Source organism: Cavia porcellus, unplaced genomic scaffold, assembly GCF_034190915.1.
Source record: "Cavia porcellus strain 051 isolate PalLab524CR breed Dunkin Hartley unplaced genomic scaffold, mCavPor4.1 scaffold_11, whole genome shotgun sequence".
Taxonomy (NCBI): Eukaryota; Metazoa; Chordata; class Mammalia; order Rodentia; family Caviidae; genus Cavia; species Cavia porcellus.
The window spans coordinates 13690621-13712435 of NW_026947494.1; the positions used below are offsets into that span (position 1 = coordinate 13690621).

The 21815-nt window shown below is 44.6% G+C and overlaps 1 long non-coding RNA gene across 1 annotated transcript; it reads left to right on the forward strand.

The window, feature by feature from the left end:
- Positions 1-3490: 3490 nt before the first annotated feature.
- LOC134477987 (uncharacterized) lies at positions 3491-21199 on the forward strand. The gene is made up of 3 exons (XR_010050325.1): positions 3491-3575; positions 5509-5601; positions 20906-21199. It is a non-coding gene; the product is annotated as an uncharacterized LOC134477987 (long non-coding RNA).
- Positions 21200-21815: the final 616 nt, after the last annotated feature.

Consider the following 21815-nt stretch of genomic DNA (forward strand, 5'->3'; position numbering starts at 1 on the left):
TATCTCTTTCTAGAATTTGTTTCCTTCAGTAACATGATTTACACATAGCCCTCTCTGGAAGGATGTGCTCTTCAATTATATGGTTTAAAGAAAACTGAGCCCCAGATCACGTGATCTTGGAGAATTTTGGGAAAACAAATTCACATTCTTTTCTCTTAACTTGACCCACCACTGTGTAATTCTAAATTCCCACGAGGCGTTGGGTTTTTGACTTTCTTGGGTTCTGCTGCAGCCTGGAACGAGGTGGTTTCTTTATTTGATAAGTTCCCTGGCTAAAGTTTCTGCAAGACTGGCAGGGACTCTCAAGGAAAAGCTATCTCTTTATCTTTGGAAAGCTTTTTGTCCCAAATTTTTAATGTGCAAATGGATCCAAAACACGAGGATGGAATGGGAGCTGTTAGCAAAATCTCCTCCTCTGTTGGTGAGAAGCATCTGTGTAGACCCTGGGTGGAATCACAGGAGTTCTTGGTTTTAACTTTTCATTTTTCAGATGAGGAAATGGAGGCTGGAGGCTTGGGCAGGGGCTGAGGCTGTGAGGGAATGAACGGGGACTCCTCAGACATCCTCGCAGCACCTCAAAACTCTGCTTCCACGGAGTGCGGCTGAGTGGTGCTTTCACAAGTGCATCCTTAGGGATCAGAAACTGCGTCCTGCCTTAGTGCGGGTGAGCTTTGATCTTGCACAAGGCCAGCATCAAAAACAACATCTTTCATAAGAAAGGAACAGGAAAATCCAGGGTGGGCTTTCACATATGCATATTTTCTTGATAAGCTTCACAGTTCCTAATGCCACAGCCTTGTTCTCCTACTAATGATTTCATTGTGTTTCCTCTCTCCTCGACCCGTTTGATTTTGTTAAAATGGGAGACCTAATGGTCTGAGCCTCAGTCTACCTCAATCCGTAGATATCTGACTCTGGTCTGTATTTTTCTTTGCTGTTTAACTTAAACCACTTGGCTAGTTTTTTCTGAGTGAATTCCACACCAGCCCTCCCCGAAAGCTGCTGAAACGCAGCAGGCCTAGCTCTGCACCTTTCACATCGTTAACTGTAGCAACATTCCTGAAGCTACTTGAAAACCAAACTCTTATAAGGTGAGCTACTTAAAAGTAATTACAGCGAGTTGTTGATTTATTGTTTCAGGACGACAAATTGCCACGTGTCAGATTTGCACAGAGCGTTATGGAATTCCTGACATCCCAGGGATTTCTGTGGACAGATCAGACTTCTATAAGCGGTTGTCAGAAGACAAAATGATGCTGTTTTAGTTTGAGGCTGTAACTGGCTTTTACCGTCGATTCTAGAGCAGCTCCTCTTTCTGTAAAACCGAGTGAATGCTCTGGTGAGCTGACTGGGTTTGTGGCCTCCGTAGGCAGAAAAGGGGTGAAGAATAATACATAAATAGGGAGCTGAAGGCGAATGGTTCACCGGGAAGATTCCTTTTCATTCCCACTCAGCTAGAGCAAGAGCCTTTTGATTGGTGGCTGTGAGCATACTTTTTTGCAAACTGGTCTTTGGTCTCACCTCAAGCACATGACTGTTAATGTGGGGGGCTCTCATGGGGCAGCCTGGTTTATGGGGTCCAGTGGGGGTGCTTGGGCCCAGTGAAGGCCTTTCACAACTTGGACACAGCTGATGGCTCTTTTCTAGGTTTCTGTTCTCCAATCTTTTCAATTTTTTGGGTATTGATTATCTGCATGCAGGAATCTCTCTTGGAGATTTCTATCTATTCCACTTTTTGTATAATGGCCACATGTGTGCTCAAAAAATGACCATGAACTGGTTTCCTGGACTATGTCCTTGACGACTTCTGCGTACTTGCGTACAGATGATGGCCATAAAGGCTGCGGGTGGGCCCTTGATGAAGCACATATTCTCTAGGACTGCTGTCTGGCCATCAGTCCTAGTCCCAGAATTATTTTCCCGCTGTGGTGTCCTGCTTCAAGACAGAAAACTGGAAGGCCTAAAGCCACCAGGCAATTCCCAGAGAAGGCTAACTTCTTTGTTGACACTCTTGTTTTCAAGGTTAATTACCCATTTGGTTAATTGGTTTAATTAGTTAATTGGTTTGCTGAGCCTGCCTCCCGGATGAGAATTCAAATGCAAATTCACACACCGACAGACCCTTTCATTCCTCCAAAAGCACAGGGTTTCATTTTAAGGGTTTGCTTTGGAGGATTTACTGCTTACAAAGTAGAGCAGAGAGCAAGCAGTTCACTGTCAGTTCCAGAAAAGTCTGCCGGCTTCTAGCAAGGAAGAGTTGGGAAGGAACGGCTGTCAGAGCTGCAGGAAATGTGGCTGCAGGGCTGCTGGTGGATGTAAAGGCCTCTAGACCTGCTCAGAGACAGGAAGTGCCTGGAGTCCTGGGGGGCCAGAAATGGGTGTGGGGAGCAGTTCTGGAGCAGAGAGAGAGGGAGATAGAGAGAGAGAGAGAGAGAGAGAGAGAGAGAGAGAGAGAGAGAGAGAGAGAGACAGAGAGAGAGACAGAGAGAGAGAGACAGAAAGAGACAGAGAAACACCATCATGAAATAGATCCTGTGTGTCTGTCATGAAGGTAAACCTGCTCTAAATAATCAGTACGAAGGGTTTTGTTCAAGATTGTGGTAAAAAAGGGAGCGTTTTGAGTCACTGGGAGCTGTTACAGTTTTAGACTAATTTTTTAGTCCTTTCTAGTTCTTTTTGTTTTCAATCTAAAATCATATTTTTCTCCCACATGGCTTTAGCCATGTTAAACAAATTGTTGGCACATCTGCGTGGGTATCCTGGAGGTTAGACTTTGGAGAGGAGATGGCCTGGGATTCTTCCTCCTGAAACAGTGGAACTGGCCTGGAGGGAGTGGCCGCTTGGCCACGGCCTCATATTCCTTTTGCTTCTTAGACTTCTGGAAACAGGACTAACCATTTTAAAGCCGGTGGTAGAGAACAGAGCTTGTCTATTGTTGGAATGACTGTTTCTTCCTAACCATCTCTAATTGCTGGGTTTTTCATTTCAGTGTGCAGAGCTAACAAATTTGTAATCTCCTTTGGCAGCCAGCCTTGCCTGGAAATGTTTTCTTTCCTCATAATTAGAAATTTTTTTGTTAATCTTTAATCAAATTTTTCTTTGAACTAGCTGAATTACATCTCATTTGAGCTTTATTGACCAGTGATCCTAACTGATCTTCTTTCTCTCATGATATTGCTTGACGCATTTTAAGAGCAAGTATAGCTTTTTTTATTTTCATATTCTCCATTGCCAAAGTATTCCTTTTAAAAATTATAATTATTTTTAAAGTGACAGAAGTCATGGAACATTATTACCGCAGGGCTTTTGTTCTGACTTTTGAATTAAGTCTTTACAGGTCATGCTTCAAGTGACATTTTTCTTCAGCGCCATGGTTTGAAAACTATGAGACCAGCAACCAAGGGCGGAAGCTCTTATGCTTCATGCTCTGGGTGGGTCTCTGGTTCACATGTCCCAGTGTCAGAGGCCATTTCCTCTTTTCTTTTTTTTTAGGGAGGTTTGGGGAGAAAGGCAAGCGGCCACAGTGTCTCATGGATGATTCACGTTCTGGGGCCCAGTGGGACTCTGTCCTCAGGGTGAGTAGCCCTACTTAGAAGCGTCTGATGACATTTGCTCTTCCTACGGCTAGGTGTTCATGGAGTATCCTGACCTTAGGGAGGAAACAGGAAATGAGCATAGAGTAAAGAAGACAAATTAGCAGATAGATAGAGAGGTAGCTAGAGAGAGAGATGGAGGAGGGAATAAAAACTGAAGGGAAAGAGAGCAACCGAAGGCAGAGTAGATGAGCAGAACAGATATAAGATCGGGACAGATGAGACGCCTGGGGACTGGAGTTTTCAAAGCCACCCTTCCGGTTATCCCCACCTTCCACGTCCACGGAGAGGAAAGGCGCTGGTCTCCCAGTCCAGAGCCCTCCCCTGCATGGCTCCCACTGGTTCCAGGAAGGATGTGTTGCTCCTGCCCGTGTCCTGGCAGCTTGGCCAAGTTTTGTGGCTGGGTGATTCTGTGGAGACAGCCCGGGGTCTGATTGGTGGGGATTTGAGGGAGGGTGGCACCCAGCTGCTAGATCAGGATCAGAATGTGGTGATGCAGGAGACCTCTCGGGCCACAGACAGTTGCTCTGTGGCTGTTTCCTGGGGGCTGCATGTTGGTCACCCAAAGAGCCCGATGAGCAAGGGTTTCCTGAGATTAGCACATGACCCCATGCTAGCGTTTCACCAGTGACAGCTCTTATCAACTGTAAACTAACTCTAAATATTCACCTTGGAAGCCAGCAAAGTCAGAGATTAGGAAGGAAACTGGGCTGGGCTCACGCATGTTCCTGGGGCAAAAATATTAAGGAGAAACAGTGGTGGTATCCATTCTGGCTGCCAGGCCACTTCTAGAACCTTCCATTTTACTTCTCCTATGTGCCCAGCATTCTGCTCAGTGCTAGAGATACTCATACTGCTACTGTGGCAACCCGGTCAGACCCTCAGGTGTTTGTGGTGCAGGAAGTCAGGGAACCTCCGAACTGTAAGGCACTTTGTGTTATGTTTTACAGGCAAGAACGAGGGGCACGAAAGGTTAAGACAGTCCAGGTCCTCCCTCCCTGCCCCCCAGATCAGAGGCTGGAAGAATAGCGATTAACACGGTGGGCTCAGTCTTGCCTTGTCCATAATGGGGAAGCGAGAGACTCGGCTGGGTTAGGTCTGCAGGCAGAGAGGGCTGAGGAGAAACTTCAGGAACAGGGGTGAGGGCAGCCAAGGGCCATGGCGGGGTGCACACAGAGGCGCTGGCTGGAAGGCGGAGGAAGGGGTGGACCTCACAGCCCATGATGGTGTCAAGGGCTTGGCCTGGTGACGGGGCTGGCAGTGAGAGGCTTCTGGCTGGCTCCGTCTCTCAGCAGGTATCACCACAGCTTTCACGTACCTGGATGGGTGCTGCTGTTTTCCATGGAGACCGCAGGCTGCAAGCTTGGGGAGGCCCCGAGGTGCACACAAGGCTCCCCTGCACTGACCGCCAGCTCCCCCAGCCTCACCACACACTTGCAGCCCGTGGCAAAGTGCTAACCCAGCTCTTCGCTTTGGATTGGCGCTGCCAGTGCATATCTCTAGCATGGAGCAGAATCTGGGCACATAGGAAGAGTAAAATGGAAGGTTTTAGAAGTTTCCTGGCAGCCAGCTTGAATTGATACCATCACCGGGCTATGTCTGGCATTTTCTGGGGACCACATTCACCTCTCTCTTCCTGTCTTACTTTTCTCTCGTTGCTGGGACAAAATACCTGATGCCCAAAGTGAAGGAAGGGAAGGTTTATTTAGCTTACAGTGTGTGAAGGTTTCAGTTCGTAATCAGCTGGCTCCAAGACAGGGTGGCGTGGCACAGGGGCAACACTTCAAGGCAGCAAAAGACACCGACACAACACCGGCAAGAGGAAAAGAAAGCAAGCTTCTTTTTTTCCCTTCTATTGTAAGCACCGAGGGCAGGTGTGGCACTCACACCATCTTCATGCCCTCCTCTTGCACAGGCTGAGGGTGTTTACAAAGCGAGGACCCCGGCCCTGCTGAGTGACTTAAACTTCTACCCTTCTCAAGATGATACAGTGGTCCGCATCCTAGGGGTAAGTGCTTGTCCTCCACGCCCCAGCATGGACAGCAACTGATTTGTTTAGGTTAGTTTCTGGACTTGTCAAGTTGGCCCAGTGTACCTTCCTCATCCTCACCTTCTTCCTCCAGGACTGATTTTTTTCCCCTTAAATTTGTCCGCAGAAGCCCTGGCCCCCAGTATCTCCATGTGAGTCATTTAAAGAGCTGATTAAATTAAAATGCGGCCCTGAGGGGGACCCAATCCAGCGAGGATGTCTTCTTATAAGGGGAGATTAGGGTAGCAGAGAGGATTTAGGGGCACAGGTGTAAGAAAGAGACGCCTCAGGGACAATCAGACCCACCAGTGCCTGGATCTGGCTCTTCCGGACTCAGAACTGTAAAGAACTGATTTGCTGTGGAGCCCTTGGTCCTCTTTTGCTGCGGCAGCCCATGAAGACTAATAGCTCCCCTCTGCAGATGGGGGGAGCCCTGGGCTGCTGGCCTCAGACCTGGCTCTGGGAACTTGATGGCAGACACAAAGGAAACAGAGTCTGAACCGCATTCCAAATGTGCCAGCCTTTTGTTGATTGTTTCATTAGCTGGTTAGTGGAGAGTTCAGACCCAGCCAGGGCAGAGTCAAGGGGAGGGGGACCTTAATTTCATCTGAAAACACACTCCTTCATTTCCCAGTATGGTCAGCCTCCTGCCTCTCACCCATCCAAGGTAAAAGTTCTGGAGTACACAGAAAGTAACATGCTTCTGGCTAAAATCAGAAATAGACACAATAAAAATTAATTTAGCCTATTCAATCATCTTTTCTTTTTTTGTGATGCCAAATGCTGTGGTGGTGCCCCTGGGCTGCGTATATAGCAGAAAACTGTTTTGTTTTGGGTTTTTTTTTTTTTGGTACCAGGAATTGAACCCAGCACCTTGGGCTTGCCAGGCAGGCACTGTGCCACTGAGCTACATCCCCGGCCCCCTAGCAGAGGACTGAAGGGACAGAGTGGGCTAGATCCTCAGTGTCGAGTTCTGTGATTTGAGGCCTTTTATTTATTTGAGGCCTGACCAGACTTTAAATAAAACAAAACAAAACAATCTTCAGTGAAAACAAAACAGGAAAAAACAGAATCCAAAGTGCTGGAATTTGCATTTCCTTTTAAAGTTCTAATTGTTCCACCAAATGCGGATTTTCCCACAAAGCTGTGGGTCCCCCTTTTGCAGTTTCCAGGTAGATCTCAGCCCTCCTACTCCAGTCCCATGCACCCCTTTGCATTTTTGAACTTGAGCTCCCCTCACCTCTCTGTCCTCCATTCCCTGGCAGACTCTGTGTGTCAAATAAAACTCTCCCAAGTCGCCTGCAGCCTGCTCGCATGGAAAACCTGTTATGTCCTGTTTACTTCTGCTCTCAGGGCCCGAATGTTTCTGATGCACTAATGGGGCAGTTTTGGCTAGAGGAGTCGTTTGTTCTGGGCCTGTCCCGTGTCATGATCTCAAATGCTCATCTGTGTGCAGCACATCTGAGACCTTTTGTCCCCAGTGGTCACAGTGATGAACCCCGAGACAAAGTGACAAACGGACGAGGGAGAGGTGCGAGTGTGCAAGCTGGGTGTTGACTTTATTAACTGGGACACTTTATTTCTGTGTTTCCAAAGAACTGTCAAAAATCCCAAAGTCCACCTTCCAGCGTGCAGTTTATTTCGTGAAGCCTCTGGTGACAGCGAACCAAGGGACTGAAATGCTGAAATAGCGTAAAAAAGATCTTTGTCCCTCAGCCTGGCAGAGGCAAGCCCTTACCTGTCTCTGAGACCCGTCCGGTGACGCCTATCCAAAGCCATCTGAAAAGTGTGTCAGGAAAAGGTACGGATTAGGTAGAAATAGAGTCATGGATTTTTTTTCACTGCTCAGGGAAGAGGAGAAAACAGGTTGCGTTTTGTAAAAAGGTGGGGACCTTTTGCCAGGGGACCTGTGGTTCCCAGCAGGCAGACTCCTTGCGCCTCACTATTTCCCACTTAGAAAAATTGCCACTCCTTATAGCTTTCATTTAATTTTACATAAACAGGGTCTTTGAGGCTGAAGCAGGTCAGACTGGTTTTCATCATGAAAGTAAAGCATAAAAACTGTCCTGGGCATTACTTCTTTCCAAACAGAACTTGTCTCTAATCCTAATGTGACGCTCTGGGGGTGGGGCTCTGATCCCTGAGTTATCTCTGGGCAGAGGGGAATGGGAAAGAGTGCATTGTGGGTCTGAAGGGTGCTAGGTGCACAGTAGGTTGTCAGTAAACAGGGGAATAAAATGTGGCCGGAGGCTAAAATGCTGCTCGGCCAGTGATGCATCTCATGACAGGGAAGACAAGGATGAGTATCAGTGACCGAGCGAAAGTAAGAACAGAAAGCACTGCCCAGGGTGCAGCTCCACAGAGAAAGCAACGCGTGTGCTGTGTGGTTAGACCGCGGAGCTGTTTGGGGAGACCTCCGAACAGTGTCATCTCCTCTGCCACCTGAAGGATCCTGGACCCTGAATGCCCCAGTGCAGAGGAAAGTACTTTGCCACCTGTCCCCTGGAGTCATCCACATTCATTCTTCCAGCGCTGAACATGGGTTCACACAAACGACTCCACATCTGAGGTGTTAAAACACAGCTCGAGCTAATCTCCAGTGAGGACATTAGACTAGTCTTTTTGGGTAAGGATAGGATGGAAATGACTGGGAAAGGTGACAAGGAAGCTTTTGGAGGGTTTTAAAAATCTTTTTAACTTGATTGGGTGACGATTTAACTCGATTGGGTGATAACTGTAGACAACCATCCAGCCCCGCTGGTTCATAACCATGGGAGCTTTTTTTTTTTTTCATTTTTATCAGTACCAGGGATTGAACTCATGACTACCTTGCAAGGCAGGCGCTTATGCCGCTGAGCTAAATCCCCAGCCCCTCCATGGGAGCATTTTGTGACATTGAAGTTATGCCCCCATTAATTAGAGGCCTGTACTCAAGGCCACATTATGAAGGTCCATTTCTATGCAGCACACTTGCTCATTGTGAACCTTGATTTGCCGTTGAACTTGTCCCAAGCCCAGTAGGTTCTTCTGCATCCCAGCACCATGAAGAGAAGCAAGATTCTGGCATCGCCTGAGTAGGACCCTGGACCCCACCACGGTCCAGGGTATTTTTCCAAAAATGTGGTTTTGTACTTTCCTTAAGGTCATGAACTGTAACTCTCAGGAATCCAAGGTCCAGGTGAATCCAGGAGTTTTCCTGAAGGTCACACAGTCAATCAGGAGCAGCCCTGTGTCTAAAACTCAGATCAACTGTCGCACCTCTTGAGATTCTCACATCCAGCTTTCTCCATCTTAGTGTGTGGATTAGGAAAACAGCTTTACTTGGACTCGCCTCGGTTTTGATCTTTGATGTATCATGGACTGCGCACACGAACCCAGGTTGCTTACTGTCTCTGTGACTCAGTTTCCACACTAAAAATGGTAAGGTATTTGCTGTGGTTGACAATACATTAAATCCCGTCTGTCACATCAGGTGCTCAATCCCAGCCTGCTCACCCTCTTGCCTGGGTGCCCTGCTAACGCTCCTGGCAAATCTGTTTTTCCAGCCCTCTTTATTACAATTCTCTGTACTTCCTTTCATACTCAGGCCCTCGATGTGTTTATTCACAAGAACATAATCTAAGGAATCAGCTCTTTAAATAAATATTTCTCTTTGTGAGAATTAATAACCCTAACTGTGTAAGTAGAGTTAAAAGATTCCCTAAATCTTTTTTCCTCTCCTGAGTCAACTCTTGATTCAATATGAAAATAAATCTCACAAACATGACAAACTACAGAGAATTGCAAAGAAACTAGATTTAAAAAAAAAAAAAAGAAAAAGAAAATACAGGGAAAGGTAAAAATACTTCAACTTCTTGTGGACTTCCTGTCATTTTGGGCAAATTCTCTCACTTTGCTGGGCCTGTTTGAGAATCGCATGCCCCTTGTCCAGTCCTGTGGAGCATATCTACAACCCCGGCTTCTTAGGAAGCTGAGGCAGGAGGAGTGCAAGTTCAAGCCCAGCCTGCACAATTATGCAAGATCATGTCTCAACACAAAAACAGAAGGAGCTTGGGGCATGGCTCAGGGATAGAGTTCTTGCTTGGCATGTGTGAAGCCCTGGGTTCTATCCTTAGTACCTGAGAATCTCTCGAAATAAAAATGGCTGTTTGCAAAGCTGTGGACCCTACAAAGAAGTAACGATTACTTTCACTATCTATACCTTTTAGGAAAAAATTTCAGATCCTAGCATCATACTGTCCTCTGCTCACTTAGATGTCCTTGAGGAAATTCCAGATTTCTTGAGAATCTGTTTTGTAAAGGGGTCAAAGTTTGGCAGAATGGCACATGTCTGTAATCCCAGCACTCTGGGAGGCTGAAGCAGAAGGATCACAAGTCTCAGCTCAACCTGGGCAACATATCAACATAAAGCCTGTTTCAAACACAAAAACTGTTTTCAAACACAAAAAGACGGGCTAAAGATGTAGCTCAGTGTGAAGATCCTGGGCTCAACCCCCAGTATGGAGGCGAGGTGGTCAAATGGTCCTGGGACCAGGGATGTGTTTATTTGGTGTCCTGTCCCATCAGATGTCCCAGTTGCTCCGCTGTGCATGTTAGGGTCCTTTTTCCCTCCTCACCAATTGCAGCCTGGGCCAGAGGGCCTGAGAGGGGGAGAGTGAGCAATTGTAAGCATGAGTGATGAAAAGGGAAATTTAAAAAGCCCAAATAGAATGTCTTTAGACTTTTTAAGAGGAGTGAGCTGGACAGATCCATCACCTATGCAAGGACTTGGTCATAATGCAAGGCCAAAGAGGACCGTGCAGGCTGAAAGATCCACAGGGCGACTGTCCCCAGCTGCAGATGTGACTGGCAGTGACTCATTTCATGCATGGGACTTTGGCTCACCAATTGCTCAACATACCCGCTGCAGGCGACACAAAGGGCGCTGCTCCATATTTCAGGATGGAGCCTCAGGGCTCTAAGAAAGCACAGAACACGTAGAACAAACACACGCATTGGGTCTCCGCTGAAATCAGGCCAAGCTGGGACACAAACCCCACCTCTCCTCACTTAGACGGGACCAAACTTGCATATTTCCTTGGAAATAGCAAAAACCAAAGCTCTGTTCTTTCTGGGCCCATCTCTCAAACTATGTGCCTGTGGGGCGGATCTCCTGGATTAATGCGATCAAAGAAAATAAATAAATACAATAAAATCACATCCAGCAGATTATACCTGAGGTGTTCAGTTGGGTCTTTAGCAAAAACTACTCTTTTTATTCACACGGGAAGAGAATTCGGCTTAAGGGTTTCTGTTTTTTCAGGAAGACCTAATAATGGTTTGGTTCTGCATAGCACAATCTGATTGCTAGGTGGGAATTAGTATGGAGAGTAGCTTTAGAAATTAAATGCCCAATATGATTGTGTATGTTGGCTGCATTTTACATGACAAGGAAATGATATTGGGCAAGGGGTGAGATCCCAGGACCACGTGATTGCAGATGAATGTCTCAAACTGGGGTTTTCATGTCCGGGTTTGGTGTCTGCTGTAGTCACAGTTTGCAAGGGAAAAGAATTAACATTTTATTATTATGTAATAATAATATATTATTATTTTATAATGTTCACCCAAAGAAGCAAATGCAATAAAAGTACAGGAAGTCTATCCATGCCCTAGAGACCAAAGGAATCCAGCTGGGGTCCTGAATCCCTCGGCAATGTCCTGCATGAGTCCAGCTGGGGACCTAGAGCCCATGACAGTGTCTTATGCAAATCTGTTTCTCAATCTGTGCCCAAAGATCAGTAATGGGAGCAGAATGAAGGCTCTGTGCCAGCAGGCTGGGGGTCTGCACTGGAGCCAGGAAGTCACACTCAAGGTAAGGACCAGAGCTCCTCCAAAGAGAACCGCAGGACAGCGAGGACCCAGTCTCCTCCACTGATGACAACAGTTCCTATCAGGGAATCTAGCCTGACAGGCTTCTCCAGGAGGACAAACAGCAGCACCTTTTCTTGTCTAGTTCTCTTTTGATGCTATTGGCGAGAATCCTCAGGTGGGTCTTCCACACACAGCACCACACTGATTCGGTTCAGCTGGGTGTTACAAGTTAACTACCTATTGTCAGTCCACCAAAGTGGCTTTGCAGAGGTCCTCGATGTTGTGTTTTTTGGCATTTGTGCCCTTTAATTGAACATGTTTCCCCAAAGCCACTCTTGATCAAGCTTCCTGGAGCCCAAATGATGGTCTCAACTCATAGCCAGTGAAGAAGTTAGAAGCAAGCTAGCGGCTCCTCCTCCGCACAGCTCCCTCTCAGGCCATTTCTTGGAGGACAGCGAGGCGGGAGGCTGGAGGAGTGCAAGGGCGGCCACGGCAAAGGACCAGTTGTGGCCAGTGACCCAAAAAGAAGAAGCCCAGGGGCAAGGGTGATTTATGTAAGATCCCTCCTCACAAAGGGATAGACCAAGAATATTCATTGACTTGATTCTTAATGGTATTTTCTAGATTAGAAAATAGAATACATTGATTTGATGCTCATCTAGTTCCACTGAATTCATCAGAAATTCTTGGAGTTAATGACTTGCAAAAAGTAGATGCTCTTGGTTTTATTCCACATAAGTGGAATTTAGAGATTTCTGCAAATTGGGTAATGGGAGAGAGAGAGAGACAGAGACAGAGACTAAACGACTGAATTTGGTTGGTGTGGTATTGTGTTTAGCTCTGTTAGCTATCAGAGATAGTCAGATAATAGAGGAATGGGACCTACACGTAAGGAGTGCCTGTGTAGAGTTAGAGAGATCCTCGCCAGGGTGGAGGACCAACAAGGTAAATCCTCAACAAGAGAATGAATGCAGCAAAGTCCAGGTACTCTTTGAAGGCCTCCTCTCCCAGCTTTCCAGGACCCTGAGCTGGAAAACTTCTCAAGCTTGAGGTTGCCATGTCAGGAGACACATGACCTTTCTGTAAAATCAAATGAACTGAAACCAAGAAATAGGGGTTGGTATGATGAGAACAAGGGGGCTCCACTTGGGAACGTTCCCTTTTGAGCAGGACAGAAGTATGGTCAATAAATAAGTGACCATTGTCTCAGAGCTCTTACTGACCACAGCAATGTGCCGAGCTGTGTTAATAACAAAACTGACAGAAATCAAGACCGTGTTGGCCTGCATGGTGGACCAGTTGAGAAATAAAAATTAGAAGCAAGCTTTTTAAGATGCGGCAAGTACCCATCAGGTAAAATGCCAAATTTAAAAAGAGGAAACCAGACCTCAAAGCTTTGTATCAGATATTAGTCAACAAATTTTGCATCTTAAAAACTATACAGTCAATCAGATCTCAATCAGGTTGACAAAAGCATTCGGTTTTTCCTTGTAAAACAGGGATAAAATTCAAAATGAAGATTATGCTGCTGGATTTTACTTGCAAAAATTGAAAGAAGCCCCCTTGTGGTGAGTTTCAAGACACAAACTGCATTATTTGTGGAAAGCTTCAGGGCTCAGTCTTCCCCTTGGATTCACATCTTAAGGTTCAACCCTGATTGCTACCAATGTTTTAGTAAAATTTTTTAAATGCAGTGTTTGAGCACTGAAAGAACTGAGTGCCCAAGGAGAAGTAGACTAATCATATGCTGTAGTTTTAATGAAGACCAAATAGCAGTCACCTTCGATGGATTCTATAACTGTTCCCTTCTTGTATACTTTTGAAAAAATGTGTCACACCATCACATGATGATCAGGGTGCAACTTTGTTTCTCTGTGGCCTTGGGAGGCTGTAAAATCCTAAGGCTGGCATGAAGGCATGTGGGATTAGAAATGGATTGGTTTGCTTGGTAATCAGCCGCTTAACCTCCAGGGCTCTCGCATCTACTCTAGAAGTCCAGACATTCTCGGCTTTCTTCACGGCAAAGTCTCTTCTTTGTTTTCAGTGGGAGCTGCTTCCTGCATGTCTGGACTTGCTAAGGAGCTTCTTCGTGGATGTCACTTTTTATCAAATGAAAAAAAAATTCAAGATGCGTAGGAAGTTGCAAATGAAGAAAACATGGACAGGGAGGCTCCAGGGTCCCTTCACTCAGCCTTCGTCAGTGGTCGCATATCACATCAACACTGTGTGTGATGGAAACTGGGCAACTGATGTTGGAGCAATCCAGGCAGCTTTATTCAGTTTCTGTCAGCTCCTCACGCATTCGTGTGTGCATATGAAATCTTATCAAGTAAGTGTGTGCACTAATCACAGCCACAGCCAAGGTGCATTATTGTAATCTGAATATTGAATATTGTAATCCAGGTATTACAATCCCTTTTCTAATCTCCCCCACACTTTGGGAAGCTATATTTATAATCCCACTGAAATGTTATTGGAATCCCAGTAAATAAATTCCAATTGAACACCTCCAGTGCAACCCATGGGGAGAGTAAAGACACCAAGACTTGTTCAAAGTTCAAGAAACCAAGACTTGTTCAAAGGCAGCCAGGGGGTTCTGAGCCTAATTGGAATGAGGCTGTGCAGACAAAGGCCTCTCCTAGAATTTATTATCTCGTGAAGAAGAGAGTCACAGGGAAGATGGTGGGAATTACATGAGTAACTTGCGCTGACTGTCCAGGTAAGGAGAAAAGCATCTCTGCAATATGCAGGCAGACATGCAGAAAGACCAGTCTGTATAATTTGGCAGGGATAGCATACGAATGAATTTAGGAGGCTGCTACTTCTGTTTCTGACATGTCAACTTTTGTGCCCTGGGTAATCATAGCCTCTTACTTTTAGGTTGGTATGTACCCAACATTCCCAGAGCTGACTGGCTCTGCCATCCTGCTGTGCTCAGATCTTTCACAGAGAGCACTGTGCAAGGAAACAGGAGAGACTCAGATTGGCCTTAAAGTTTACACATCAGTACTTCAGCTGGCCTTGCCAGCTCTGTACATATCAGTATATAGAAGTAAGAGGATTTAATTAACATTGTAGCAATTGTTTTGTATTCAAGGGGTGGCGCCTATGTAGTCTTCTACAGTGCACGGTATGCTTTTTCCATGATACTTTCCCATATTGTGGGTATTGTCACACACACACACAGCTTCTCTCCTGCTAACTCCAGATAGTGTGGCAATCACAAATCTGTTCTTCAGCTCCACGATTTTATTATTTTGAAATTGTGGCATGCGTGGAATTGCAACTTGTTGAGATTTTCTTTTTTCCCCTTGGCATAATTCCCTTGAGGCATCACCAAGGTACTGTGGATGTCAATTGTTCTTTCCACTTTGGGGAGCTGGGTTCATGGCATGGATTTTCTCCTGTTTATCCATTCACACAGTGGATATTTGAGTTGTTTTCAGGGGTTGACTGTTACAAGATTTGCAATAAACATCCTTGAACAGGTTTTTGCTAAATTACAAAATGCTGATGTAAGAAAGACAATCTAATAACTTTTTTATTTTTAATAGAGACCCAATTCAGTGTCTTCAGATGCAAGTCATACTACTCACCTTCTTCAGTGGCTTTTTTTATGGGAGTCTCCTCTTGACAGAGGTCTTCCTGGCTTCTGACCTCAATCCTTTACCCTTTTATTGATACGCTAGCATTTATTGGTGTGATTTAAATCCAGCGGTGCACAGATTTTCCCACTGCCAAAATTCCCAGCCCTGAACTGTAGTTTTAGGATCAATAGTTTTCTAAACAGTAGGTAGGTAGGTGTCTGCTTCGCTATTGTGTTCTACTGTGGTAGCTATCAGTCACTTAGGGAGAACAAGCCTGCATCCCTCTTGAGATGTGCAATAAATATAAAATTACATTCTGTTTGAGGTCTTACTATAAAAAAAGAATGTAATACAAGAAAGAATGTAAATTATGTCAATATGTTTTATGTTGATTACATGTTGAAATCATACTCTGCATATATTGGGTTCAGTAAGGCATTAAATTGCTTTTGTCCACTTGCTGCTTTCTTTAATGTGACTAATTGAAAATATAATATTAAGCATGCATTTAATATTATTTTTCTGTGAGATAGTGATGTTAAGTGAGGAAATAAAAGTTCGAGGCAGTTAAGTCGCTCAAAGTCAACCTGTAAGAACTGTCTATAGTATGGTCTGATTTTTCTTGTTTTTTCTTTTTCTTTTCTTTCTTTCTTTCTTTCTTTCTTTCTTTCTTTCTTTCTTTCTCTTTCTGTCTTTCTTTCTTTCTTTCTTTCTTTCAGTAATGGCTAACTGATTATGAGTCAATATCATTGTCTTAGTCTGTTTTGTGCTGCTATCACAGAATACCCAAGACTGGGTCACTTATAAAGAGTGGAAGTTTATTTTCTTGCAGTTCTGGATACTGGGAAGTTCAAGATCAAGGAGCTGCTGGACTGGGGCCGGGCATGTCCACTTCCAAGATGGCGCCTTTAGTGTTGTGTCCTTTGGAGGGAATGAACACCATGTTCTCCCGTGGCAGGAGGCCAGAAGACAGCAGATCTATTGCCACACCTTTTTTTAGAGTCATATTAATCTGTTCTAAAGTGGATTTTAAAGTGACTGTGTCCTAATGAGCTTAGCACCTCTCATCAAGTGCCTAGAAATCACCTCCCTTTGCCCCATCTGCTAACATGGTGCACTGGACGTGAGGTTTCACATGTGTGTGTGGAGGGAAGAAGGTGTGCGGGCCACAGTAGCGGTCATGACTGTGTGTTTCACTTGGGAAGCCGGAAAGGGATCCTGTGTTTCTCTTGGTAGAATCTCCAGGAGCTGATGGTGAATCCCATGCCAGGATGACGGATGTGCTTTCCCTTTGTGTCTGCTGGGTGTTACTGCCATCCAGCAACCTTGAGGACAACTTGCTTCAGGTTTTTGGTCAATGTCCCACCTGGAACAGATATGCTTAACTACCTCCTACCTTCCTCCTATGGGGAACTAGAAGCTGTACTTTGACACCCTTTCAGAGTTTATATTGTGTCCTACACACATCCAACTAATAATGGTTAATGTTTATTCAGTATAATGCTAAAAGTTGTACATGAAAGTTATAATTTAATCTTCAAAAAACTCAATGAATTAAATGAGAATAGTTTCATGGATAAAGAAATTGAGGCTTAGCGGAGTTACAAAAATTGCCCAAGTCATCCTAACAGAAAGGGTGCTAACCAGATCTGTGGCCCTTGGCTTCTGACTGTTGAAGTCCTGCTTGTGATCACAATTAAGTATTGATCTTTTGGTAAGTGAATTACTTACCAGGTCTACATTTGCACTAGAAATTGTATCTACAGATTTGTTACCTAGCCTAAAACATTGCCTCAAGATCTACAAGACAAAATCACTTACGAACAACATTAGAATTTGTGCTTGTGGACTATGGATTTTCCTTTCAATTCGATTCAGGGTATATTCATCTCTGGGGGGATAGTTGTGCCCACAGCCTCAAAGAATAATAGCAAATGGTTTTATTGCACAATTTATAAGCCCACATGTTTCTTCATTCTTGTGTAATTTACACACTTATTGTAAGTAATTTGTATGTGTGGATATTTGGATTCATGATTCACCACTGGTGCAAAAATCGTGAATAGTCAGTGTTAGAGTCCAAGGAGGCTGATTTTCTACTGCAGGGGTCAACAAATCTTCTCTATAAAACTGCACAGTAACTGTTTCGGGCTTTTCAGGTCACGCAGTCTCTTGCAACGGACCCACCAGCCCTTGTGAAATAAAAGCAGCCATAGACAGCATGTGAATGAATGGACTCGGGTATGTTTCCATAAAATGTCATTTCCAAAAGGCAAGACACTGACCTGTACCACAGTCTTTCCTTCTGTAGTTAAGGAAAAAAAGACTTTATGACGCAGCAGGTTCAGCTTAAACCAAGACTTCTAGACCAAGGTTTAGGAACCAAACCTTCTACTGGTAGCATTTCGATCATGTTAATTTACACTTAGCTTCCTTCTCATTTCTTTTTGAAGATTATAAAAACTTCAAGCACTCAAAAAGACATAAAGAATGATAAAAACTTTGGCAGCAGGTAATCATCACCACGCCTCCAGGGTGTGTGTGAGGGGGGATTATAAACAAGCTCAACGCTTCTAGTGTGTTCTTCCCAGGGTACCCAGGACCCCGACTTCGTGCTCATCATACCCTTCTTAGTCTTGATTCTTTATCATCTACGTCTTCTAAAGCAACAGCTAAGAATGTTTATAGACATTAAAAATACAGTTTATCACGCAGTATGAACCTTTCAGTATTCTTGCATAATGAAAACTAAACGTTGTTCCCTAACTGCAGACTTAGCTCTAAGTTGCAAGTTCTCTTTCATGGCCTTGTGAGTTTACAGCAAGAAGACGGTGACTGCTTAGTGTAGAAAGAGTGCCCTCCTCAGACATCTGTCTGTCAGCGCCTTGACCTTGGACTTGGCATCCAGAACTAGGAAAAATGCATGTCTGTATTTGAGCCTCCCCAGCTACTGTATTTTTGTTATAGCAGCCTGAGCTGACCGGTGCAGACATGGCCTATAGACGGTGAGGAGGGAAGGAAGGTAGGCAGCGTGGTGTTCAGAGGAAATCCAGAAACCCAGCTGCGGTTTTGCCGGCCATCAGAGGAGCATCTCAGGACAGTCTCAGAACCTCTCCAAGCCCTCATCCTCTGCTGGGAAATGCAGAAAATGCGGGAGCAGCCGTGAGCACAGGGAAGCCAAGTCAGGTGCTGCTATTGCTGTTGGGATTGCAGCAAGGGACAGGCCTGGTGGCGTGACGACCTGCACGGGGCAGAGTCTGCTAACAGCAGCACAGTTCGGGAGGAATGTGGTTGTGTGGGGAAAAGCCAGCCTGACCCCGAGTCTCCCGGAGTGTAAGAGGAGGGAGGGGCTGAGGGAGTCACATTTTTCCTCTTGGTGCTACAGCTCGGTGTAGTTTCACTAGCAGATGCATTTTTGGGGGTTTATTGGTTTGTGCTGTTAAAACAACGAGAAGAAACCAGAGGCACACAGTGTCCTGAAGGATGGTAATTAGCTTTGCGGGAGAAGGTTCAAGGGTGGGGAGTTGTTTGGTTGAGAGAAAAGCAGGCTTAGGAAGGCTTAATGACCATGTTTAGGTAAATGAAAGGTTTGCATTTGGGGAATATGGGCCAGTTTTTTATCCAATTTTTTTTTGGAAGACCAAATTAGTGGATATGAACTTAAATGAAAAAGGTGGGATTTTACGATCATAACAAGTTCTCAAAAATTGTAGCAACAAGCTGCTACAGGAGGCTGCCGACAGAGAACGGGAGCCGGTGTCCAGAGGGCCGAAGCAAAATAGAAACAAAAATATGTCATTAAGATGCTTTTCCTAAAGTCTCTTGTGGGTCAACTGGTCAGTTATTCTTTAGATCTAACTATAGTTGTAAAAAAGTCCTAAAAGTTTTCATATTTTTATGGCTGATGCCATGAGTGTGTTTAAAGCCCCTTTATTCCTGGGGCTTCTCCTCATCTCTGGCCACTCTGACCCCAACCCAGGGCTGGACGTCTCCACAGTGAAATCTGCCCTGGATGTCAGTGACCAGTGGACTGATCTCCATTTAACTCTGTTCTGTCCTCCTGGGACTTGGCCCCATGTCTCCTTCTTCATGCCCTAAATGCTCCAAACCACACGGATTTGCTTCTTGTTTGAGTGCTCCCATCCATAGGATGTGGAGTACGTGGATGGCTTGCAGCGTCTGGGGCTCCCTCTGTCACATGTGTATACAGCTTGTGAGAGCTGAAGTGTTTTCCGCTCTGCACCGCACTGCACACTCTCCTGAGAACCACACCCTGGGCACGCTTCCTACCTGTGACGATGTGTGTGCTCAGCCTGACAGAGAAGGAAACCAACTGAAATGCTTTCCAAGATATGACACTTTGCAATATAGGGTAACCCAGCATGATATAGTGTGGGTCACAGAAGGGCTTGGCAAATCACTGTGCGTGAGTCAGACCGGGCCCTCTGTCTGCCTTTATCCTGCCTCTGAGCTAGAAACGCTGTCTGCGTTTTTAAATGCTCAAAAGTCACTAACAAGCAAGTGTCACTTTCCGTTGGTCTCTTCAGTTGTCCTTTCAAGCTGTGGGGGAGATGAAATCACAAGGCTAGGCTGGAGACAAGGCATAGCGAGAGATGCAGATGGGGAGGGCTTGCCTCATTTTGGACAAAACATTAATACACCCAGAAGTGAAAATTCACATGCAGGAGAAATAATCAATCCTTGCACTGTTTGTGAAGTGTCTGTGAAGTTCTGTGTGTGTATATGTGTTTGTGCATATGAATGTATATATGTGGATCATAATCTAGGACTATAAAAATCTGTTTATTTTTCAGGATTCAAGTTCTTTGCTGAGTAGACTCGGTCACTGGCCATCTTATCAGGGATAAACTGGACACACTGGGCCTAGACAGCTTCTGGCATTGTAGGGTAATCTTCATGTGTCTGTAAAGGAAAGATTTGTCACTTAGGAGATCGCGATTTTATGGAGACTTTAGTGGTAATAAACCATGACGGGCGTGGACTGTCCATGTGTCCCATGAGATCACGATTTGTATGGTTGGTTGTGAACGTGTGGGTAGAGCTGAGGACTGATATTCTGAGAAAAGTCAAAAGGTGTTCCTTTGAGAACCAGAAGAATTGGATGGACCTTGCTAGGGAAACTTAAAAGATTTATTTTTAAAAATGTGGACCAGAGGACTATGCAGTGGGCCAGTATCCTGGACATTAACGTTGTATTCCTTTCCCTCATCCCTACACATTTGTACATCACTCAACTGTCCATAGCAGGCAATGGTTGTGCTGAGTTTAGCACACATGTTCTGAGCACCTGTTAGGTGTCTGGCATTGTCCCAGGCGGTAAGGAGGCAAAGAATCAGAAACCCGGACAATGGTTGTAGGAACTGGTGGACAGCCGTGTTCTCTGAAGCACTGTTTTCTGCTATCAAAACCATAAGCATACGACCCAGAAACTCTATATATAAGCACCAAGGAGTTAGAGTTGGATACTGAGAACCCAAATATTTGTACATAAACACTCATAGCAAAACTATTCACAATAGCTGGAATTTGGAAACTTTATTCCTCATTGAGTGGATGATAAACAAAATGTAGTATCTACACACCATACAGTAATATTCAACCATAAATGGGAATGAAGCTCTATACAAGCTACAATATGGATGAGTCTCAAATAATGTACTAAATGAAGTAAACACAAAAGACCACATATGAGGTGTGATAAAAAAATATGATGAACGCTTAGAGAAAACCATTATTATGGTAAAAGGTATATTGCCACTAATTCTGTTCAAAATATTCCATTCTGAACACGTGTATCCCATGATTCTTCTTATCACTTTCAGAGTTCTGGAAGTCTTCTTCCTCTAATGCTGTGCCAATCTGAACTAGACACCTGCAAGATGAGATTCCATGTGGAAGACAAATAGTGCTCTCCATTTGATTTCCAGCCTCCTGCCAAATGTAAATGAGATGAAGGAATCAGCCAGTCCCAGAGGACTCACCTACTCACCACAAGCCAGCAGCTGACATAACGACGTGATCCGCCGTAGCAAAGAAACAGAAGAATCACCCAGCTGAACCCAGCCCAGTTTACTGACCCGTAAAATTGTGAACTAAATAAAACAGTCGTGGTTTGAGCCACTATGTATTAAGATAATTCTCTACACAGCAAAAACTAACTGATGATGGTTGAAACTGTTTTTGATTTACTTTTTATTTAATTTACCTATTTAGATATGAAGATCTTTAAATGCAATTGTTATATCTAAATTAACTTGTTTTATTATTTGAATTGGAAGTCACTCAACTTTTTACCTTTTGTAACTCAAATAGGGATGCATTTTGCTGTTGGTATTTTGCTACATTCCCCTTAAAAGCCATATACGGTTACAAAAAGGCGTGTAGATCTAAAAGCCCAGAGCAAAAGAACTACAAAAAGGAAACCTTTGAAATTTCCAGACTCTTGAATAGATATTGTGACATCTGGTTTCTTGACATCTTTTAATCTAGATAGGCTTCAGATACAAAAAAAAGAAAAAGTCAAGCCACAAGAAAAGGAAATATACTTTAGTCATAGGGCCTCACCCATTCTCTGTCCAAACACGTCACCTCTGGAAGCTGTTAAGTAGACTAAAGTTGAAAGTAGGTCTCTCTTGCTTATCTACACAGAACTTTTCTAACATTGTCAATTCTCTATAGGACAACAGTGAAAGCAGGTACTTTAGGATATTGTCCCTACGCCAGGATGGGAAG